This window comes from Labrus bergylta, chromosome 24 (genome assembly GCF_963930695.1).
Source record: "Labrus bergylta chromosome 24, fLabBer1.1, whole genome shotgun sequence".
NCBI lineage: Eukaryota > Metazoa > Chordata > Actinopteri > Labriformes > Labridae > Labrus > Labrus bergylta.
The window spans coordinates 11,380,813-11,406,346 of record NC_089218.1 but is presented as its reverse complement, the minus strand read 5'-3'; the positions used below and the strand labels follow the sequence as shown (position 1 = coordinate 11,406,346).

General features: G+C 40.3%; 1 protein-coding gene across 4 annotated transcripts in view; it reads left to right on the top strand.

The window, feature by feature from the left end:
* LOC109992367 (beta-1,3-galactosyltransferase 1-like) overlaps window positions 1-25,534 on the top strand; it is a 94,656-nt gene that overhangs the window by 25,010 nt on the left and 44,112 nt on the right. For 2 of the 4 annotated variants that reach the window (XM_065952218.1, XM_020644927.3), the window contains 2 exons: window positions 4,317-4,503; window positions 17,773-17,828. The gene's annotated coding sequence lies outside the window, so the exon portion shown is untranslated. The remainder of the gene's footprint in view (window positions 1-4,316; window positions 4,504-17,772; window positions 17,829-25,534) is intronic. The other 2 variants (XM_020644928.3, XM_020644930.3) reach the window with 1 other exon arrangement.

Below are 25,534 nucleotides of genomic sequence, written 5' to 3'. Positions count from 1 at the left end.
GCATGTTTCCACACAAAGACTCCTGCAGATCACCTCATGTCGACTTCAGACAGTTAGCTAGCAGGTAGCTTGTTAGTTTTGGAGTGCGATGACAGACGACTGGCACGCAGAGTTGTCAGACGCTGTGATGTGAGACCTCCAGGATTCAAGGCTGTGAAGCAGCTCGTCCTGTCAGTCTGTGCAACTTACGTTAGCGTAAGCAGCTACAGAGCTGTCAACAATCTTGTGATGGGTCGTCAGTCAGGTATCAAAACGTTGGTGGCACATTAAAGCAGCCTATTTCAGGTTTTTTTTCCTGTGAATGTATGGAGTTTGCATCTGATTTAGAGCTGTGGGTAATACCTGTCATGAGTGGACAATTGGACTTCTTCTCGAAACAAGTTTCGCTGTTAATTTCACGGCTTCACTACTTCATAACCCTTCAGGGTGGCACTTATGACATGAATGGGGATAATGTGAATGGAAGTAAACCGGCCAAAGATGAAGTTGACAGTGGGATAAGAGAAGATGAAGTCTGCAGGATAATGTCAGAAAGTGGTGGAAAGAAGTTAGTGGAGGTGAAACTGATGACACTGAATAAAACATGAATCGTCACTTGATGTTTTTCAGAGCATTTATTTTCTTCAGTTAATCAGATCTTGTGTTGTATCATCATATGATTGTCTTGTAATACATCAGTTTTTCACAGAATCGCCTTATAGTGATAGCATTGTTGTCAGAGGCCGTAATCATGTATCGTATTGCTTATATGGTATGCTATGGTAGTGTATCACTTACCATATATCCTATCCTATCCTGTCGTATAATGTATGGAATCAAATAGTATCATATCTGTTTGAAGTCTGCTGCTATTAATGCAGGATGCTTGGTTTTGTTTTGATTATAGACTGCATGGCTCCTTATATGTTATCTTACTGGCCTGGATTTTTAGTAATCGTCGACATTGTTTGGAGAAATTGCAATTACATTTCCTCCTCAAACCAGCCTGATTTAAGTGGCTGCGAGTCTAAAAAGTTGTTTCGCCAACTAGCAGCTCTGAGGGCATTTACAGCATGTCAGTGTTTTGTTTTCCCCCTTTTCGAACCCAACCTCGAAAATGAGTCCCATAATTGAGAGAGAAGGGCTCTGAAAGCCTGATGATGACGAGTAATGCACGGCATTTTGTTCCCCTCTCAGAGTCATTTAGTTATTATTCACAGGGAGACTCTTCCTGAGCTGTGGGTGGCTGCATAGTAGCACAAAAAAAAGAAGAAGCAGAAATGACAATGTAGTCCTTCTAGTCCAGAATCCTGCACAAAAGAAGGACAAAATGAGAACCTAAATGTTATTTCTCACAGCATTGAACTGAAACAGCAAAGAGAATGAAGACGGCACAGATAGCAGCGGCGAGGAGAGAATACAGAGCGAGAAACAGACACGCTATGAAGAAAAATATTCTGTTTTGCTCACCACTCATCCTCCACAGTCGCTCCATGCATAAATGAATACAGATAGCTCGGTGAAATCAGTGCAGCTAAGAAGTAGCTTGGCACAAGATGTTGCTGCTAATCAGTCCCCTCAACCGCCGGCCAAAGCCTGCATACAAAACCACCTCACACACAACACAGAAACAATCACTTTCCTTTCACATTTGTTTCATGCATTCAGCCGACACACAATTCCAGTGGAAATATGTCCTCTGCCACTCATTACAAAATACAGATTCTGGATATTGTTTTGGCTTGTACCTAACTTTTCAGTCATTGCATTTGCATCATTAGAGCACTTTTTTTCAAGATTAACCACGCTCATTGCTACCCTCTCCTGAAAAATTGAAACTTTGAAGAAAAGAGTCGAACCTGGCTGTCACTTCATCAAAATGAAAAATTGGCGACAGCTTCAGAGAGATTACATTACAGAGGGAGGATAATAAAGGTGACAGAGAGCACCCAGGAGGATTTCCCGAAGATAACACCATATTTTCTGCTTCATAAATCATAATGCAAGCATCGAATTCTGCAGGTTTAGGGATGTTAGTATGCATAAAAAGACCTATATAAGTAAACAATGCCATAAATGCAGAAATGCACGATAAATTCCATGTTTTTAGAGCCATTTTAATGTCTGTTTGCATACAAAGACCAGCATTTATCTGCTTGGAGAATTTTCCAATTAAGAACTCATTTCATGCTGATTTTAAGAGTGCAAAAAAATACTGGAGCTGTGTCCATCCTGTCAGCTGTCTTGTCGTGTGCATCCCTAATTTGAAACTGAAAGAGCAGACACTCAGCAGACCTGAAACTTGGCCTTTTCACAAACGCCCTATTTTCACTTTCACTTGCAGTCTGCGTTGTCAGTCGCGTCGTTTTGTCAGAGCTCGATTTCATCTCGATGCACCGTTATGTGCGATGACCCGCGAAAAAACCTGCTGTTCAAAACTCTGCAGAGAAGAGGCGTCCTCTCTGGGTGTCATTTCTGAGTACAGCTGCACAGCTGGAAACCTCGGCTCTGGTCAAATAGTGTTTTTTTCTCAAAGTAAGGTTCCTAACTGAGTGAAATCACCTGGAAATATTCATGATGGCAGCCACGATAAGAGCTGAAAGAAGTCACAAAAAGCTCCTTTAAACCCTTCTTTGGCTTCTTGGAAAAGCAGACTACTCACAGGACAACACATATAAGAAGTACTTTTTAAAAATCATTTACAGCAGCAATACTGAAGCGTTAAGCCTTAGAGATAACAACTTAATAAAAAATGAGATATGTGCATATTAGAACTCCGCAAAATCCGGAATAAAAATTGCATCGCTATGTATATTGCAGTCTGATTGTGGAGTGCGCTGTGTACAGAATCTATGGTCCTCTAAGCGGGCGGCCCGGGTTTGAATCCTAATTGTGGCTCCTTTCCCGCATGTCATTCCCAACTCTCTTTTTCCCCGATTTCTGACTCTATCTACTGTCCTGTCTGTAGAATAAAGGCAGAAAAAGCCCCTATAAATAAACCTTTAAACAACATTGTTATTAAAATAAGTAGATGGCTGTTATTTGAAAACTTTAGGGTTTATATCTAAGGACCCACTAAATCTGACCTCTCTGAATGTATCCGTTCATCATCTCAGACTCACTAATCAGTTGTTTTGAAAAACAATTTGCAACTAGAGTCTCATCGCAATGATTTCCCTTCACTTAGTATCTTTTAAAGTTTGTACTCGGTGTAATCCCTGTGGTAATTCCAAGTAGATCTTGTTAAGACTTTAAAGTGTGTACAAAAATAAACTCTACACTAACAGAATACGTGATTAAATGCTAAATTAAAGTTTAACCCAGTGGCATATATGATCATAGCTTTATGGGATTATGTTAATTTAGCATTTAAAAGCTGTGAAAAAAGCCTTGCATAAATAAGAGCTGGCCTGTTTTATCAAAGTTGTGAAACTCTTCCACTTCAGTGAGGATGAAGTTGTTAGTTAGGTTGATACTGCGTTTGTAAAAGCAGCTGTGATTTACTTTCACTTATTCTAAATAATCCAACAGACTGAAGACGTTTATCACCTCAACATTACTCTGTTGCACAGCTTTTGGCTGATTGCGTGAACTGCTTCCTGTTCACTGATTATGCATACTTCAACTAAATGAGCAACTGCCAATTTTTTGGATTAGCTCTCTGTGTTGTCTGTGATTCAGTTCTGTCAGTGAGGTAGTTACAGACCTCTCTTGTAGGTCTAATAGGCTCTATCTCAAAGCTCTAAAGTCTGTTGATTGCTGTATGGATTTTGTTCAGTCACAAAAGTGTCTGCTATTTGGATTGTGCATAATAATTTCCTATGATGGTAATAGCAAAATTAAACGTTATTAGCTGCTCCGTACACGTCATGTCTTTTCCAGACAGATAGACATGAGGAGAGTCATTCACACTCAAGTTGTTGTCACATGCTCATTTGGAGTAAGAGTTAATGTTTAATGTGTTTTATTATGGGTATTATTTGGCCTCCAACACACACACACACACACACACCTCCGACTCCCTCATCAGCCATCACTCTCATGAACACATGTTTAGTTTCCGGTGCAGCGACGCATCAACCACCTGGAGGGGGAAATGCCTGGGTGGCATTTTGACATGCTGTTTGCAGCTGACAGGTTCAGGATAATCACTTCTCCTCTCCCATGAGATTTCCTAATAAGCCGTTCGCTGAACGTCGATCCAGCTTTACCTTGCTGAGGTGCAACTGTATGAATTCCTGGGGATCATTCTTTTTCTTCTACTTCTTTTTTTCCCCCCCTCCTGCTCACTGATTTGACAGCTGTTGTTCTTAATTCTCTCCCTGGCTATTTCCCAGGCATCCATCTGCTGCCGCTGCAGAGAGTGAGGGGCTGATGTGGGAGCAGTGCTCAGCGAGTCAGATGCACGAGCACACTAATCAAGTGCTGCAAACACACCTGGTCGAGAGCAGTGCCGTGTATCTCTATTTGTGCGAGGAGAGCTTCCACCTATAGAACACATGGATCACATGTACCAAAAACAAGGTAATGCATTCAAAAGTAATTAAGAATTAACAGCTAAACCACTTCTCCACTGGGTAATGAATAAGTCAAATGCATTCATCTCTGCATTTGAACAACACAGGCACATTATTTATTTTAGTGTCTTCTGTGATTTTCCTGCAAGCTGGACTCATTGAAGTTCCTATTCATCCTTTTTTCTTAAAATTTCTACATTCGCGGGGCGCCGGTAGCTTAGTGGTTAGTGGACGCACCCCATGTACGGAGGCTATAGCCCTCAAGGCGGGGCAGCCCAGGTTAGAATCTGGCCTGTGGCTCCTTTACCACATGTCATTCCCCACTCTCTTTCTCCCCGATTTCTGACTCTGTCCACTGTCCTATCTCTAAAATAAAGGCCCAGAAATAAATCTTAAATCTCACATTAATTTTCTGTATTTTATAAAGATTAAAACACAACTAGACTTGGAGACCCGCCTACAGCAGGTTGATTGACAGTTTGGCCCTTCGAGGAATAGCCAAATTAGTTTGGAAAAATGGAAATAAAGGGGTTAAAATAAAAAATAAAAATGGAACTGAACTTTTACTTTATTTTAATGAAAAACAACCAAACTTATGGATTTATAAAAAGAAGAAATACTTTTTCTTCCGATTTAGGGCACCCACACAAAATTGTGTTTTTCTTTTTTCGAATTAATTTTTTTACATGTTCATTCTTTTTTTGTATGTGGCTCCTCTGACATATTAAACATCCTGTGCCTTAGTGCAGGTAATAAGCTGAAAGCAGCTCAAAGTGGATCTGATGCTATTGACTGGTGTATGCCCTGCAAAGTAGCCAATTATTGTGTAAGTTGAGAAGACATGTACTCGCTGTGCACATATTCAAGCATGCCTCTCTTCTTTTCTACCTCTAGAGAGGAAGAAGAAAAAAGGCAGTCCAATTACAGAGAGTGATTTTTCTATTCGAGCTCTTTGAACAATCAGAGCTTTTTCCTTTCTTTTCTCTGTGCTTTCGGTAATGTTGTGCCGTGGGCAGTTTGTTTTTTGTCTGCTTCCAAGAACAGATTATTCCTGCTTGGAATAACAGTTTGTTTTAGTGTGCAGAGTACTGGCAGACGGCCTTCTTCCACCCCAGAACAGACTTTTTTATTTGTACAAACCCATCTTTTCTCTGTAGGTTGTGATTCGTTCGTCTCAGAGGGGTTAACGACAGCTCTAATCCTATTGATCCAGAAAACGGATCCTCCTAATCCCGCGACATGAAAGTTGGATATTGTGATGTGCAGTGTGTTACAGTAGGGCCGGTAGCAACAGCTTTAGCAGCCCTCCGCCAACAACGCCGTCAGTGTTTATCTCAAAGCTGCATCGGAGACAGAGACTGTCCAGGCCTGCACCACAACATGGACGAGGAGGCTCTTTATGAATCCATTTTTTTGTTTCTCTTGCGGTGGATCTTTTCAATGCGTTATTGTGGACTCAGACAGAGAACAGAAGACGAAAGAGCATTTTCAGATGAGCCTCGGGGAATGACTCAGCCTGACTTCACTCACTTGCCTTTCTTTTCCGCTTCCCACTCTTGCCTCTACATTTCTCACCTTGCATTGAGGGTTTTTACCCTCCGTGTCTCTGGAGTTTTGCTCCCTGTATGCCCTCGCACTGAATCCTCCTTTTAAAACATACTCTCATCTCCTCCTCCCCTCTATTTTTGCTCCTGTTACTTTTAGAATGTTTCTCCCATGATTCCTGTGCCAGGTACAGCCAACACATGTATGCACCACCATGACTAGCACTCATCCACACCACTTAATGACACTTACAATCATCCCACGGCGCACATCTCCGAGGCTGCCATCCTGAGTGCCAGCTGATTCAGCGGTAAAAAGTCGCACTCTGGCAGCCATCCCGGTGCAGAGTACAGTGGAGGTGACATCAGCGCCTCTGGATGACACTGTTCTGGCAGCCCTCTTCCTCTCAAACTCTGTCGCCATCATCGATTTTCACAGTGAGCGGGGGAGATAGAGGACTGGGAAATTAGGGAGATAAACTGGTTATACTTGCAATGCAGGCAAAGAAGTCAAGATAAAATGTCTGAGGAGAAGAGTACGGGTTTGAGGTGTCAATTCATAAGAGAAGTGTACTTTTCGATGGTGCGTTTGAAGGCCTTTTTTTTTACTCCTTGACAGCCTTTCATGGCAAACAAAAAGATTGTTTATAACCATTCTATGGCTGTAAATATGTGTACCTGCCTCTTAAGAAACCTATAAGGAAGAAAGGGAAGATCCAACTTGAGGCAGTCCAGGACTATGTTAGGTAGTACTATTTTAAATCTAAAGTTATTCTGATCGAGCTTTCTGTTTCATGAGCAGAATTCTAGATGCTCTAAGTATCGGTTCGTGTTGTCGTTCTTTCAGAAGCTAGATGACAAGCCAGATGAGTAAGATGGTTATGTTGAATCAATCACGACGTTCAATCGGCCGGCCTCACCTCCAACTTTCTGCCTGCTTCTAGATTAGACCAATGTTAGTTTGAGTCAGCCAATATGGCAACCACCGTTAATTGGCTTCATACTGCCTCTTGAGAAACAAATAGGTGACATTACTGACACTACATCCTCGTTGTATACAGTCCATGACCATATCCTGAAAATGTAAGGTGAAAAGTGGGTTTGGAGAGTGATCACAGTAGGAGCTTAAAACTTCAAAATTGCCAAATGTAAACGCAACAGTTTGTGCCATCAAGAGTGATGCATGTAACACACTCTCCACTTGATTGCTAAGTGCTACCATGCAGCTTTAGCAACAGCTTTTGTTGCTGAATTGTCCTCATGAATGAAGTCTGACCTCGGTTGCGCTTGCTCTACCTAGAAAAGGGCTTTGAATCAACAGAATGGAGTCTCCTTTGATTTCTCTCTCATCAAAGAAGAACAAGTGCATTTATAAGAAATGTCAGGAGGATGGTACCCTGCACAAACACTCTGTTTTCTTACCAGCTTTTATTATCATTTCAATTTTAAGCTGCCTAACTTTTACTGTCAGGTCAAAGATCTGTCTCTTGCTTGTCCGGTGAAAAGCACTTCAGGCTCACTGGAGTTTTTTTAGCTGCTCACAACTTTAGTTTTCACACATATTTGAAGCCATCGATTTCTCACAAGCTGTAATGGCTTTGCTAGATGAGAAGCGATAACTTCAGAGTAGGTGCAAACAAATCCCTTTCATGTAGCGCGCAATCTGTTGTCCCCGCTCCCAGGGTTCCTACGGCAACCGTTGGCTGCCTCCTTTTGTCTGGCAAGGTGTGAGTCACAGCCGGCCAGCTATTTCACATTGTTCAAAGGATACGTTCAGAAAAACATAATGATGGGGTAACTGACAATTAATGGAGAAAATGTGCTCTTTGCAAAAGGAACAAATTACACAGTTATGTCTGTTTACACCTCTGGATTACATAACCATAGTGTTACATTTGTACCTCTGCACATAACTTCAGTGAGGGATTTTTCTTTGTCCGCTTGAAAGAGATATTCTTTGCTGCCCTTGAACAATGTGACATTAATGCAGTGCTAAAGGAATACAGTTTTTACACCCAGAAATGCACAGAATACAATAAGCATGGCATCTTCTGATTGTTGTAAGGATTGTTTTATCATTAATTATCTCATTGAATCAAGTGTTTGGTCTGTAAGTTTGATAAAATACCATGAAATCGAATTCTCACTTTTTCAATTAAATTCAATTAAACCCAAAAGATTTTCTAAAAAGCAGGAACTAGAGAAGTGTTGATATTTTTGTTATTAAATATCTTATCTTGGATTCATTATTGAGAGAATTGTCTCAGTCCTACTTACATTTACAAGCAGCAAAACAAGAAGTGATGTAGATTTGAATGAAAAGTACAATCTCTCCAATCTTTTTTTGACTTCAGACTAAATATGGATAATATAATAACTAACCGACTTATCTAAAGGTAAGAAAACACATTGAAAACAGTCAAAATTGGCTTCAGTCCTTCCTGCATCTTCAAACCCACATGCCCGGGCTAAATGTGGTCACAGTTGCTCCCGTCGATATACCATTTTAACCTGACATGACCTACCGGTACATACTGCAAAACGCTACAGCCAGTATTGACGAGTGCCTGTGTTACAGATTGAGCACAACATTTGACGGGCATTGTGGGCCAAGATATAATTAATTTATTTAACTAACTCATAAATTTGCAGACTAGTGAGGGTATTGAAACTTTACCATTTAGTCGACCAAACGTGCATATCCCTCGTTATAATATTTTCCGGCACTTTAAAACTGTTATGTTCTAAACAGCTCATTCTCAACCCTAGTGTGAAATTCTCCTTTTTCCTATTGTAACATATTTGTCAATTAAACTTCCCGGCTGAAGGAGGAGCTACCAGTTGTTTTCTTACTTCAGCTGTGTCACAATTGTCCTTGCGCTTCAGATTCTATTCTGTCGATAATAGCATCTCTTGTACTGTCAGCCATCTTTCTTGGGGGGCATCTATCCCTCATGTGTGTGATTTTCCTCAAATGATATCATGTGTGGTCGTCTCTGATGTTCAGGAATGGCTTATTCAGAAAAAACCTCGCCCTTGCTCGCAACATTAACCTCCACCAGCTTGCCCTGAGGCGATGAGGCATCCAATCAACTCGCACGCTTTGTCAACCCCCGATGTCTCCTTCTTGGGAGCCTGTGTCACAAAGAAATTAACAGCCTGCATATTCATCACTGTCACCAGCGAGGAGACTACAAATTTAATTGAATGTGTAATAGCACAAGGGACTGAAGTGGGGCTCGGTTCATTGCTTGGTCTCTTTATGGGACTATCACAAACATGGGCGCTGGAGAGACGACTCATGCTAGTTAGCTTCATGTTCGACTGTTTCTCTAAAGTGAAATATTGCTCCAAGACGAATGACATGATGGTAAACAAGGAGCTGCGAGTGCAAAGTGTAAATAACAGGAACGAATCAAAGGCTGATAGAAATACTTCCCCCCGGGTCTGAATAGATTGGCAGTTTCGGCACTGACAGTTCAATAAGTAAACAGAGAAGCAGAATAATAATGTGTTAACCTATTTGTTATGTGTAACACCACCAGTGCTTGGCATCAATCATGGCAGCTAATGCAACAGTTAGCCGTTAGAAGTGTGGAAGGAGCCCTCTATGCTAACTAATGAAAGAAAACCCTGATTACCCCAAGGCCTGATGGGAGGGAGGTAGTGGCTTGTTGATGGTGGCTAGACTTTGGGTGGCAGCGAGGTCCTTCTGGGACTCGAGCCGCCTTCTAAGAAGCGATGGGCGTGAGGATGAAAGAGCCCCGAGATGAGGTCGGGCGGACTCTTGACAGCTCTGCAGTAGAGCGGACAGGGAGGATGATGGGAGAAAGGAGGGAGGAGGAGCAAAGGCGCCTCAGCGAGATCAAAGGTGGACTCATCAAGGGCCTGTCTCTCTTTTTCATTTGACAGCGGCAGGGTGTGGTGGAGGCTTTCAATGAAAACTCAATGGCGATGAGGATACATGGAGGCTATAACAAACCAAAGAGGAGAAAGTAATCCTCTTACCTGTAGCTCTTTCTCTGGATATTCTCTCAACAGTTTCTGGCCTCAGCTTGTCGCTACAACATTCCTCTTATAATTTATTTTCTAAGCACTCTCCTTGAAAGCTTTATGAATTTGTAATACAACAGGCATATATGTACAGTGTACACATATATGACCCCCCCAGCTGAAAGCATTACTTTTTCATGCGTGTTCTGTGCAGTACTTTAATAATGACTGTAGTTTTGTGGCGATTCAGCAAGTCTTTTGTAAACCACAAAGGAAAATGGAAGAGATGCAGCATTTATTTCAGCCTGAGCAGCTTTTAAGTGTCATCCTGCTTATATGTGACCAAAGCTTAACAATTGAAATCCTGAGTAGATTCTAAGATTGAAAAAAAAAAAATCAGATTTATTACCTGTTGGCAGCACTATAGGTAAAAAAGGCTTTACAATTACTATGTCAAAAGAAATAGGATGTGTTGGTGTTATTACTGGCTTTTAAGGCTGTTTTCAATGTTGATGTTTCTCGTGTTCATGAATTCTCGTGGTATTTTTCATTATTGTTGGAATGTGTTTTCAGCCAGTATGTGTACTAGGGCTGTACACATACTGGCGATGTCGTTCTTAACTATATAATGAATAAGATGAAGGGTTTGACGTCTTGTCCTCTAGTTATCAGAGAAAGGCGCTTACATGTTGCAGCTCAGCTTGCAGAACCCAAAGTCCAGCTGAATAGACGTTTATTTCTCGTTAATTTACATTAATTTTTTTACCAATTTTAAGTTACAACAGTGGAGGAGACATTAATGGAAAATTCAGCTCCAAATAAAAAACAAACAAAATAGCTAACATAGCTGCAGCAGCTCAGCTTGCAGCCCCTCCTGGCGCAATGTAACCATATACAACTAGTATCTGTTATTCAAATATTCAGTCATTGCATTTAAAGAGAATGTGACATAATTCATGTGCTGGAGTTTTCCGACCCTTTAGGGAGTTCACATTTATTACCGTGCAGTTTTTCCATAATTTACACTGATCAGCCCAGGTTTGAAGGAGTGTACATAATTTGTTTGCTCATTCATGTGTCAAAGGCAATATGTCAGACTCCACTGATCTCGCTTTGACGAAACCTGAGGAAAAGATGCTTCCTGACAGCTGCAAGCTGCCTTCAAAATTACACGATTGGCCCGCAGTGCAACAATAATTATAACTCAAATCAAGGTGTCATATTTTTTCTTACATTCTTCTACACAGACAATCAGTTAATCATCCACAAAGACAATGTGTGTAGCACAATCAAGATGACACACTTTCATGCTGAAGAATAGGTGGAGAGGATCTCACTCATTAAACGTGGTGATAATGAACTGTAGGTTACAGAGGCCATCCAGGGAGATGTGACCTATTTCTCCCTGGTGACTGCAGCTGCTCTCTCTCTCTCTGAAGAAGGATGGAGGTGGACATATTGTAGTTTGTGATTGTCTTGATTTTCTATGGCTCAAAATAGACAAAAGGCCAAAGAGTGCAGCCTTTACCATTCACTGTATAGAAAATGGAAACGTGAGCAAAAATTAGACATTTTATGACATTTATTCAGCTGGAAATAGAAGTAGAAGAAGAGACAAATATTCCTCCAACATGTACTTGTTCCTACTTTTCTACACCATCCGACTGTTTTAAACAACCTAACATGACTCACTAATTGACGCTACTTTGAGAAAGAATGTAGACTGTCAGTCAAAATGTGTAAAACCACACATTAAATTCCCAGTCATGTAATTGCGTTAAGATTCAACACCTGTGAGACCACTGTTTCCGTACGGTAATCTTTCATTCCTCAGGTCGACATTTGCCTCAGACGATTGCTGATTTTCGAGGCTCCTAAATCTTTGTGTTTAAGGACATAATTGACAGGATCTCAGACTGTAATGGGGCTCTTCATTAGGGCTTTAATGATGCCATGTGCTTTGTAAAGGTCAGCCAATTAAGTCCATAGTTATGTTAAAAACACTCAGACCGGCCTCATATTACGACAAGAATACTCTGTGTTGTGTGCTGCAGGTGCATAATTAGAATAATCAAGATCCAGGCCATGGCCAATTAGATCTAGGTCACCTCCATTAAAATAAAAAGGCACAAGTATTTCTTAATGCACCATTCATAAAACAAGGCTCTTAAAGGAACAGACGCTGTACATGATCAAAGCATATTCAGATTTCTGCATGTTGATTACCAGGCAAACTGAAAATATTGGGAAGACTTTAAATCAATACAGATTTAAAGAGTAGCTGACCACTAAAGCCACCTTTTCTGAGTTCATAAATTGTAGTGACTTCATTAGACTCTCTATTGATCCAGGTCCTTGTCTGATGTGAAGTGTTGTTCACCTCTTTCCAAACAAATTGCAATAATTCTGTCCTCTAGACCTGCTGAAAACCTCCCCCGAACATAAATACACCAAGGAGCTGTCTGCAGTGTGGAGATTGGGAAGAATGGAAAAAATTGTGACCTTGCAAATAAGAGTACCAGAAGTGGAAATGCAACCTGAGCAGTAAAACAAACTGTCGCTGTTTTTGTGGATGATTTATAACATCCCTACAGCACACTTATCATATTCAGACACTAGATCTAGCAGTAGTGCAACAAAAAAGTTATGGATTGAAGATACATTTCAGACAAAAATGTCAGTAAATGCTGTTTTTTACATTACAGAAAAGAAGATTTGTGTAACTTTGGGTTTGTAGTTCTTGCAAAACAAAACATTTAAAGTCCTCCAAGTCTTGGGGAACAGGGGTGGGATTCTTTTCCACAATTCTTGACATTTATTAGAGTAATTTATTAAACTGGAAAAGCCTGGCTAAGCTTATGTCAGGCTAGCAGTTCATATGTAATATTACACTAACACTCTGGAGTGACAGGTTTGTGTCATTTCTCTCAATGAGGGCTGTTTAGAAAATAAGCTTTGTGGTTGTAAATAAAAGAAAGTTACTAATGTTACAACAGTTCTATGAATTCCTTTTACCCTTCAGAAAGAAGGAACATCCTGTTGTCCAATAGTGTCCTAAACATGTGGTTTTGACGGTGGGAGAGTAACAGTGGGGCAACCAAATGACAGAGCTGGGAAGTTCAAGCTAAAATGGGACGTTGAATTTGCTCCTTAGGTCAAGGTGGAGTTAGGTCCTGAGGATTCCAGTTGGTTGGTTGTGCTAAAAACCTCTCTTGGGGAGCCAGAATTCAAAGTCTGTCTCACCCGAAAACCAATATTTCGTGCCTTCAGGGGAAAAATCCAACATTTGAGTGAAGCCGGCTGTAGCTCTTTTCTAAAGCAAGAGTGTTGCTTTGGTTCTACAAAGACCCATATGATCTGGATATGTGCTAGAAATTGAATTTCTAACCTAATCCAGTGAGCAGGGGAGTGAAATGTGACCTTGAATTTATTCTCCCATGACACAGTGAATACACTGAACAGTTATGTGAGTTGATCTGCAGCTCAGGATGTCTTCATAGCATGAATCCCCCCATGTAAAGTCATTTAAATAAGCCAGAAAAAAATCGAACCCAATTTCCATATCTCCTGTCTGTCGTCTAAGACTTAGTCAACAACGCTAACAGCAGCTGACAGGAAGTCTTAGGGACGCTTTCATGCTGAAAGTTAATTATCTTGTCCCCCCGCCCTGCAGGTATCTCAGGATGTGACGGTATGTGTTGCTACCTTTCAGGCCTCACAATGACACCCTTTGAATTGTGACAGACCCCAATCCAGTAAGTAGCACAGATCTGCAATCAGGCCTGTTGGAATGTCGATACAACCTCAAGACGAGTGTCAGCGTGGAGATATATGTCGATTAGATCATCACTAGAGAGGAACTGTGATCCGTACAAACCCCTAATGAAATCCTTACAGTATTTCCACTGTTACGTGGAAGACATCCATTCTTAGCCATTTTCACTCATTTTGATAATTTTCTTTGAAGGACGGCCTTTAATAGCCGTGAATCATGTCTTCTGTAATCACCATGTCTCCATTAAGACGGGGCTGAAATTTGATTGGCAACTCGCTCTGAAAGGTCAGAGAGACCCTGCAGTACCAGAGGATTTGCGGATTCAGCTAAAGCCTTTATCTCTCAAGGAAAGTCTACTATAATGAGTTTGACCTCACCAACCTGGAGTTATTATACTCCGGTGTAATTCATGTTCGAAGTTCACATAAAAAAAGAATATAACTGAATTTTCTATCCTTTTGAAATAAGTAAAAGGAAGCCCAATTGAAACAGGATTACAGGATGGATCAGAGTCCAATATGTGACTTTAAAGGTAATCAACCCTGCTGCCTAGAGAGACAGTAATGGGACAGGAATTTTGCTTTTGTAGCTAAATAGGTGTAATATTGTGTTGGTCTTCCAACAGAGGAGGTCTCCATCTATATATTCATAGGTGGTAAACCAGAACATAATACAAAGTAATCAAAAACTTTCAGGCCTCGCTGACAAGTCATTATTTAGAAAATGTGGAAGTGTTTTAATAATATAACCCACATTAACTACACATCTGGCACCTAAACACGACTTAAAAAGAAAGTTTAGCAAAATTACCCTCCCAAATCATCCTTTTAATTTCACACAGAAACAATAACAATTACACACTTCAAATAAAACCTCCCCCCCCCCCCAAAAAAAAAAAAAAAGAAAGAAGAAAGTTGAAAGACACATTTTTACTGGGCTCTTATGGTAATTTTCCGCACGGAGCACTCAAAGAAAAACAACACAGAGAGTATACTGAGGGCAAAAAACAAGCTCATCACTCATCACAATCTTAGCGATGATTTCCACAACAGAGAAAACAGTCGAGTTCTGTCGGAGGAAAGCGACATACTAACTCTAATGATTGTTAGCAGCAGAAACTAAAGGTGCATTTGCTTTCCCTTTATTAGTCCTCGTTGTTGAATAATTAAGACCTGTTGTTTTTTCTCGGCCACCCACTGTAATGATAGCAATAATTCATATTATGCTGATTAGCGTGATGACAGGGGGGTGTAATGCATTCCAAATGGCAGAGCTTTTCCAGTGTCAGAAGAATTATGCTAATGCCGAACACAGGCATCTTTCCACAATGAGGGAAATGTATTGGAAAAATGTTTTAATTAACTTCTTAGTTAGCGAGACTTGTAGCAAGGCTACCAAAGTGTATTGATAATACAAAAGAAGGAATGCATTTGTTTCAGAAGCTGGTTTACAAAGTGATTCCTCATCAGCTGCTTCCTCTGAGTGCAGGATATTCACTGTGTTTGTCATACTATCTTTCTGTGTGTGACGGGTTTGTTAAAGCCAAACTGCGATCTCGCTGCAGCAAAAACTGACAGCCCGGTGTATATAAGCACCGATCAGGTGACTGACTTCGCACCACAGCCCGAGACCTGCCACTCAAAACCAAGGGCAGGAAGTTCTCCTCAATTACCCACAGCGCACTGCTCTTCGCCTGTTAGCAGGGGGACGGTGACAGGGCTCCATGCTGACCTTGACGGGGTGTTTCCTTTCTCCCTCGTCACCTCCATGGCAGGGCGAGAGTCTTTGTGTTTGAGATTGTTTTTTTTTTATTTTTAGGATTTCATTATTAGCTGCAGCTCTTCATAGCTGAACTGACTTCTATGATATCTCCATAGTATTAAGTATACAGTCGTTGGTAACCCCCCCGTCCTTCCCTTTAGTGCATCAAGCTGGTCAAATCTTCACAAATCAATTTGTTAACCAAGGACAATTATTGTTCAGACATTCATGTTCCTAGGAGGGTGAACCCTGACTGACCTTGATGCACCAGCATGTTGACTTCTGCAGTACTGAATGAGATTACCGCTGGATGGAATACCATGTAGTTTGTCACATATATGTATTGTTTTTATAATCCAATAAGTACCCAATTACTTATCATTAAATCCAATAATAATGAATATAATGATCCAACTGGAAAGTGCTCTTTACAATTGGCGTCAAAGCCGTACTGAATGGTTTACTAACTTGATTGTTAGACAATTAATTAACACCTTTTGTGATACATAATGATGTGATTTCATTCATTTTAATGGAGCTGAAAATGATCAAATAGTGTGCAGGTTACAGCCGATGAAATATGTCACTTTTCTGTTTGTCTTTGCAGAACATAATAGAGATTTAAGATCTTTCTGTTCAGACTCTTTGTCACACAAAGAAGCAATTTAAGGATGTTATACTTTATTGAAGTTTGATGTTTTTTCTCTCTGCTTTTTTTGGCCACACCACCGGTCTCTCTCTCTCTCTCTCTCTCTCTCTCTCTCTCTCTCTCTCTCTCTCTCTCTCTCTCTCTCTCTCTCTGTCTGTCTGTCTGTCTGCTTTCAAAGATATTTCTCACTGACTATAAAGTCCACCGTATTCACCGTCTGCTGCTTTCAGGGAAGCAAACAATGCAATGCATCTTGCTTAAGAGCTCCAAATATTACCACAAATGCTTTATGTGCTCCAGAAAGATTCATGAGTGTCTGAAATCTCAATTTACTCTCCGATATGAGGTGCTGAGTCAGAGTCAAAGAGTGCGTAGTGAGTGGTTGATTTCAGGCAGCCTTGGTCCGTTTTTCACCACAAGAAAAGGACATCCTGCTCTAGCACAGGCTAACACTGAAACATGAAAGTTACAGTGATTATACCATGTCAGGAAATAGAAATATTTTCTTTTGGAATATTTTAATTAGACTTCTGAGTTCTGTGCCATCCTCGAATGAATATAATAAAAACCCGACGAAAAGGATTTAAAATGCGCCGTGTGTAGGCGAAGGCGTCTGCCTCGGAAGCTTATTAATCAAGTGAGAAACTCAATTTGATACGAGAGAATTTCATTTGACCTTTTCTGGGCGTAAGTGGGTTTTGAATGATAAGTTCTCATAAAAGAGCATACATCAATAGATCCCTGCACCTTCTTCGTCTGTTTGTTGCCATAGTTAAGAGATAGCGACGTTGGCTGCAGAATACAGATGAGCCTCCTGCTGATTACGCTTAAAACTTCCCTCATGGTCTGCGTCAAGATCAATTTGAGGCGAGGCGATTCTTCATGCACTTTTAATCCGAAACGCATGTGTGTGTCTGTTGCTTTCAAATGCACCTCGCTGATTTTAAAAAGTGGATTGGATTTCATAGATTCTTGTTGTTTAAAAAATAAGAATACAGGATGAAGATATTTTTTCCCATTTTCATTCAATTCTAACTTTTTCAAGATGTATAACTTTATACATTTGAGGATATAAGCCCGATGAGACCAGACGTCCTAATGGATGATTGCACATACATATAGGCAGAGGTGTTTCATCTTTAGAACAAACAAAACCAGAAAATAAAACCGGTAAAATAAACCAATTTCATGTTTAAAAGATGTGTGTCTTCAGTGTTTTTCTTTGTGGAGAGGGGGCTGCTTGTCGAGCTGCTGTTGACATCATGTAACCACTTTTCATTGTCAATGATTTCCTTATTCGTGGAGAATAACTGGGGTTTACGTTCACTTTAATGTTCCTTTATTCCATCCATTTATTTTCATTAACAAAGGATATGAACTTTCTTTACTTGAAATGTTTTTCAGTGGGAAGTTGGGGTGACTTATCATCTGTTATCACTCTTTCTAAAGCATCTTCACAGATCTCCTCCTTTCTTTTTTTCCAATATCCTTTTTCTCTTAAAGTCTCATATTATCTTTCCTGACCCGGCTCTGTCTTTTCTTCTCTCCTTTCAGAGATGGTATGAGGAGAAGGAGCCCATATTGCCTTGGACGAGCGCCAGCTGTGTCAGGTACGCCATGCTACACTGACCTCAGCTCCCTGTCCGTTTGTCAAATAGCTGCTCACTCAGGGATGTAGCCTATTTCTGGTTTTAAAGGGGGCCTTTCATAATAGGTAGACACAGTGGGTCCTGTATTTCACACAGCTGTCTCTTGCCAGGGGAGGAGATTGAAACCTGGAAAAGAAGCTTAGAATAAAAGTTATTGTTGCCTCTGAGGTTCGCTGCTTCAATCTGGCTGTTTAATGAAACAGGTTTAATCGCCCTTGCATGTGTTTAAGTCTTCTGGGTTCCCTTTGTCATCAAAGGGAATAAGAAATGAATTATTGAAGAGAAAATATGGAGCATTGTGCATTCTACTTGTTCACGTCAGTTATGCTCTAGACTAGATATGATGCAGGATGTTAAAGTATCTTCCAGTCTTTGTCTTGTGGTACGTCTGCATTAAAACCCAGGGAGGTTTTTTTTCGCTGTATTAAGGCCATCCAATAACATTTTTTCTCCAATGTTTCATACCGCAGCTGATCAACTATTTAAATACAGTTTGTGCTGCAGGTGTTACGGCCTTTCTAGCAGGTATTGTGACGTTTACGCTCTGTTGTGTAACCTCAGCTGTGTGCCTCTATACGAGATGCTGAAAGTAAACTGCTGTGATACTGCTTTAAGTTGCCTTTGACTTTAGTCGGATAATAGTAACTGCAACTCTGATCCACCGGAGACCGGAGGAAAAGGAACTCCTCTCTTTCTGAAGCACAAGAGCATGCAGCCAGGCTGACGTTGTACTTGTATTTAAGGAAAACCCTTGAGATACTGTGTATTTCAGGAAGCAGGAACCGCTGTGAACCATATTTATGCTAATTAGGACAAATATAGATTGATCCTAAATTGTAGATTAAAGGAAACAGATCAAATTGATTGTCTGGTTGTGACTGAGGCAGCCTCACAAATGTCTCTTTTTTACATTGTTTTGTTTCTTAATACTTTGTTGGATCTATTTGAGATTTATTTGTACATAATACAAGATGCTTACAAGTATGGGTGAGACTACATTTCCCACAGTACTACTAAAATGCATCTTTAATTTGATGCCAAGTTAATATCACTATGATTTTGCAAACTTTCAGTTAAAAATTGGATAGTTTCAAGCTGAAGACTACAATTTCCACATTGTCGTCTTTTAAACACGGGATTTTATTTTCCAGTTTGTAGTTTTTCTGGTGCATTTAAACAAAGCCTGGATGGTGCTTTTTTTAAAATGAAACATTAAGAAGAGTCGTTCCTCCGTCTGTTCCCTTTCCTGTCTGTGTCTTTCCTCCTCAGTTCCCTGCCAGCGTGCAGAGAGCCCACAGAGATACTAACAGTTAGCATACATATGTCAGCTGCTCCATGCGAGCTAAAGTTCAAATCCCCTTCACATGCTCGGTCCTTAGCACCCCGGGCAGGGACTCTGGGAAAAGGTCATCTTTGTCACTAAGTAAATGGAGGAAATTGTCGGGGTTTTTAGCCCTTTCTGAGCATTAGCTACTGCTGCTGACTCCCACTTACCTAATCACCACTATGCTTGGCAAATTAATACATAAATCATATTACTAATCTGCATATAATTTGCATTTTATAGCCTTGACAAGTATTCAAGACAGGCAGAGGCATTGTTTTTCCAGCTGTATTATTTTATTCAAAGCACTAATCACGCTGAAATTCCATCTTTCTTTGCTCATCAATGAGCCGAGCTTCAAGAATAAATTATATTCAGCAGCTAATTGAAATAGATTTTCTATGAGGATGGAAACCCGTCTGGTTTAGTGGCTGATGGTAATCTTTTTGCAGCCGCTACAAGAACCAGAAAGAGATCTTCAAAGTGGCGTCTTATCGCGGACTCAAAGGGTGGCTGTGATCTCTTCCTCTCCTAAGGTTGCACTGCGTACCATGAATGTGGACCCTGAATGTTTGGGTGATTCATGCATAACCTCGTTGTGAAATATTTAGAGAAAGGGACTGGATGTGTTGATGGGCCTTAGGGAGGAACAGTCAGTATCTGTGAGGCAGTTCAGTCTTTTTTTAACCAATTCCCCAACTTTCCAGATCAGGACTGTGGGAGTGTGCAGTAAATTCTGTATGAATCAGTACAAACAGTTCCACGATGTAGCATTTTATCAAGCCTATTTATTTATAAAAGGCATTTCTTTAAATATGCAATCAACCCTTGGGATGATTTTTTTCTTGAGGCAGTGGATTTAGATGTTTCTTATTTTATCTGGTTTGTGAAATAAAGAGACACTGTAGTACATTTAAAAACAGCTTTCAAAACACACATCGACATCTGTAGAAGTGTTACGTGTTGAGGAGGAGTGGGGCAAAATATCAATGAGGCAAATATCGTTGTCTTGACTTGTGCGGTACAGTTATCAAACCACTGTTGCCAAATATTAATAATTTCATTCAGTAAAACACGACATGCTCTATACAGATTTCCCTGACAATGTGACTCTCCACCTCATGATTCCTCACAGTGCTCCTTATGACATGCATGAGAGGAACATGAATGGAAGTTAACTGGCCAAAGAGGAAGTTGATATCAAGATAAATGAAGAAGAAAGCAGAAAAATGTCAGACAGTGTTGAAAAGAAGTTAAAAGATGAAGCATTATAAATATGAGTCTGTCACCAAATCACAGTGAATTAAAACATTAATCCTGCACTTTACCTTTTAAGGGTATTTTATGTTCTTACCCTAATCCCATATATGGTGATGTACCATTATGTGATTGTCTTGCAGTTTATATCATTTTTCTTATCCTATCATATGCTATATGCTTTGTAACTGCTTGTCAGGTATCGTATTGTATCGTATCTTGATGTACACAGAGATTTCAAACCCTGAAAGAGAGCACTATTAGCCGACAGTAACGTTATAAGGCTTCTTCTCACTGGGTGAGTGTCTGTCTTGCTGCTAGACTTGTTCAATTGTGTTTTAACAAGGGTCTCTTTCAACAAGTGCTGAGTTTCGATCATTTACTTTCCTTAGCGTTTCAATTTGTTGTCGTTTAATTCTCTAGCAGCTCAGAAGTTTGCCTTTGATAAAGCCATAATTCTATGTATCAAACTATTATTATGAATTTCAGCGATAATTGCTCATCCAAGTATGAGTCTACCTTCACAGTGGCGGGCTAATTGAACACCTCAGCAGGCTCTTCATCACACCTCAAGACCAATTTCTCCATCCTTTACCCTATGAATACATTATTCCAATCGATCATACATCTTCTGTGGCTGTCTTTGCACCTGGCAGTAACCTTTGAATGAAGTATGCACAGTTTGTCACGCATGGTTCCCTACCATTCTCTATGATAAGCGTGAACTGCAGCCAAACACTTTGAGAGATCCACCGTGGTTCCACCAATGACAGTGAGTTATTTAGATATCAGGGAGCACACAATGCTTTATACAGTCGTGAGGAAGCCTCAGAGATTAACGTCTCAATCTTGGTCTTGGGGTTGTAAGTCATTAGTCGATTGCGCTGATCAATCAAGGGTGAAATACTGAGGGTCATTAGGAACATAAACCTTGAATACTGGCCTCAGGGGGGAATCCATTTTGGCGCAGTGGGAGGTGAAGGGCTTGATGAGTGGAGAATAATGTGTTTAGTTTCCATTGACTCTGCAAACTCTATTGAATGACTTTATAGTCAATGAAAGCAGTAATTTATCCCCAAAGATAGGGAGTTTATCGTATTGTACTTTTGCTAAATAAACCCCTTAGTTCAATTTATATCACCTCACCAATCTGCGCTTTTGTAGTTACATCAAAAACGCTGCACTTGAATGGCTAGCAGATTTACACACATGCAAACACACACAGTCAAAGATGGACGGCACAATTTGGAAGCATGATAAAACCGTTCGGCCTTTATTGCATGGTTGACTCACTCACTGACTGGCATTGTTTGGCATTATTCCATCTCAAAGGCTCTATTTGTGATTATGGCATGGGAACAACAATAAAGCCTCTTAAAGTGTCTTCAGATCAATGAAGTGAGTCCTTTATAAGCTTTCCAAACATCACAGCGAGAAAGGGCAATCTCGGAAGATTATACTGTCAGATTAAATGAAAACTGTGGAGGGCATTCAATTGGCGAGTTGAAAAGAGGTCCTCGGATCTGAAAAAAAAAAAAACATCTTGCAGCTTTGAAAACAGGTTTTTCTTTGGGTTGATTTATAATGTGTGTCTGGGCTCAAATAAGTGCTCCGTGGGATGATAGGGTAATAAATCCAAACTCAGGTTATCTGTTTATGCTGCAACGCTCCTTCTCTGCTGATGTACAAGATTTTAGATCAAATCCAGGATCAGCTGGGCTAAAGGGCACACCAGTGTCAAGTGCTAAATGCAAATAAGAGTTTTATTAAACCTGTTGACAGTTGGAGGCTGCAGCATCACGACAGCTCTGTTAGCGTCAGCTAAACTGTGAGTGACCCAGACCTCAGTGTACGCTCACTGCATTAATACAGATCCATCAATACTGCAATGCCATTACGGAAATAGGGCTAACAGGTCAGGACCCATGTAAATCTTATAGTCTGATGTAGTTGGAGTATGCATTTTAAGGTTGGTCAGAAATGTAAATTATCTTTACTCTTTGTGTCAGGAAATGAAATATAAACATACTGAATTCAGGCTAATCATGCACAAAAAGAGAAATATGTGCTGTCAGTGTTAAATATTGAAATAAAGATATGAAGTGCAATAACTAGACAGAAATGAAAGATTGTATGTTAGCTATAACTCTGCTGCCCCTCTAAACAATACCTGTTGACAAAAATGTTCTCCTAATGTGAAAGCATAAGTGAGACAATTAATGCAGACTTTTACAACACGTTTGGTGCTAATGCCTATATTTCCAGAACTATGAAATTGCAATGAATGCTCTAATTCAGCTGCATAGCTCTATTTTTTCCAAAGTAGAAAAAAACTTCTTTCCTTGTACATTTAAGGTCTAATTGAGTCCATGGTTTATCATTTCCCTGGCAGCAGTGTCACATATGGTCCAAACATGGACACAGGAACACAGTGGGAAGGACCCAAAGGCAGACTGTGTCCATTTAGTCAGTGTGATTCAGATAAATGTAATGTGAAAAGGCCAAGTCACAGAGGCTTACGCAACTGGCAAGCAGGTACGGGGTGAAGCCAGAATAAGAGTCCAATGTATAAGTTATATCAAGGGAGCAAAGAGAAAGTGAAATATGGAAGACAAACTGGACAATCAGGGCTGTACAGCTAATAACAGGCTTGGGGAAAAGAAAGGCAGAAAGTAAAGTACTGAATTAAAACAGGAAACTGTGACTTCTGGAATGATTTAGTTGTATATAAAACACATGAACATAGAAACAAGATGAGATATTTCAACTGAGACCTTGCATTCCAAATTCTGGACGTTTTGTGATACCTTAATTGCGTACCTGATTCCCATACCTAATCTTGAGTATCGGTTTAGGACCAATCTGGTCATAATGAAAGTAGACTGTTTTTCTTCCATTAGTTCTATTGGATAAGGTTTCTTTCATCAAGTTATAATAATAGCTTTTCAAGCCTTTGATCACAGTGCTATGACGGAATAATAATTCAAGTTTTATAGTAGTTGTACTAAATTACTTTTCCCTCTGTGTTAAATTACACTCCTCTCACTCTTTGCTGGTTGAACAAATTAAAGCAGTTTCTTTAAATGTCAATGAGATCAATCAATGAGTCCACATTTAACTGAGCTGATTGGAGGAGGTATTAGCCTAAACTCAAAGGTCGTACAGCTGCATATCACTAAGGCCACTTCCTCTCTGAGAGGTTAAATCTTTTTGGGAAGGAGCAAATAGTGTTTACAGAAGCCTTTGAACCTGGCTAAATGCAGCATTGTCCAGACAAGTGCAGTGTTGGAGCTCTGTTTTGGTCTTTGTCAAGTGGTAACGTATATACACTTGAGAAAAGAACTCCATCAGTCCTCACTAGTCAGAGCATCTCTTGACAAATAAACGTTACATTTAAAGTGAAGGTTGTGGGCAGCTTCTGTTTTGAAATCACTGGAGTGAATCCCCCCTTCTCTGAGTTGTATTTCACTTTGCCACTAATTTAAACTTTTCAGCTGACACATTCTTGTGAGGAGTCCATAAGCATTCACTCACCAGCATGAGCTGTCTGCAGTTTGAACTACTCCTTCTTTTGTTCGAACATCACAGCTTTGCTCTCACTCGATCACAGTTTAACAGACACCAAGCAAAAGAATAGAATGGAGTTGAGGGTTTGTTAGTGTGTTTTTTTCCCCCGCAATGGCCGGGCCAAAATGCGTCAGTGTGCTTCAAATCAAGTGCTTTTTAAAAAGTTGAACAGAAACTCCCTTCCCACACCTCTCCAACAGATCCAAAGCCAACAATCCTACAAGAATTGTATTAAATAGAGTATCATTGAGGATAATTATATGATTGATACAAACATTTTCTTTACCAGGATGATACTTTAACCAGTCAATCCAAAACATATTTTTTCAATGTAGCATAATGTTATGTTAATCACTATTGAAATGATCAGTGACGGGCTGAAACCTCGAGTGGAACCAGACTCATTTAATGGCTTAGCCAGTGATAAGAAACGCTCAGCACTTACTGTCTCTTGCACATGTTTGCTTTCAATCAATCACATGATGTTTCCTAGTCAGGGGCAGGTGTTAATAAAAGATGCTGAGAAAAAAAACAAAAAAACACACATTTTCTGGTAATTATATACCAATAAAATCAAATTTATTTGGATTGAATTCAATTTTTTGCCAATAGATTCCCCTAAATCTTATTGACGGGCCCTTTAAATGAACCCTGCAGCATTGAAAAGCCATTCACTTGGCTTTAAACTTCGACTCTTGTAGAACATGAGAAAGCCTGCCAGTGCTGCATGCACACCGAAGGATGATGTTTGAGGTTGACCATTGGTGACAAGTTATCAAGGTGAAAGTGCTTGAAAATGTTGTTCGGCAGAGAGACTACCTTCAGTGATGCATTTTTTATTCTCTGCTCCTCTTGCATGTCGAGTGTCCTTTGCCCACTTTGCCATTTACCCCCTGCTTCTATCTTACACTCCCTTCTTTTTCCATTTTCTGGAGGTGATTTTGCACACACACACAAAGCACCGTATCTCTTTGAACAGCAGTGTTTGATGTAAGAAATGAGCCGGAGTGTGTGGACTCTGAAGCGTTCTCCATCCTCAAATCCTTTAGTCTTTTGTATATTCAGTGTGCGATTGCATACTCTTAACCATGCATGACTTTGATAAAGCTAAACTCTGTGTAGATGAATAGGCCCTCCCTCTTCATACTGACAGCACACATAAGGGGGGCTTTTGTGCACTGCATCGCATTCACTTCAATGTGGGGGCTCGAGCTTTGGCACACAAGTGTTTTGATGCGGCATAAAATTAGAACAGGGATCAAAAGGCGGCGTCTTCTTTGGCCATTTATCACATCCACCTTCATTAACTGGGTCATTTTTCATTGTTCTTGCTGTTTTTGCAGAGACAGAAAGAAAGCAAGCAAGACAATAGAGCAAAGTGAGAAAGAGAGCGCTCTGAAAATGAGGTGCAAGATGAAAGAATGACAAAGGAAGGCAAAGCGCAGGATATAAAGTTGATTGAGTGTGCGTTTGTCTCCTCCTCATCCACTCTTTTCCTCCGTGTTCATCTGCGAGTTTC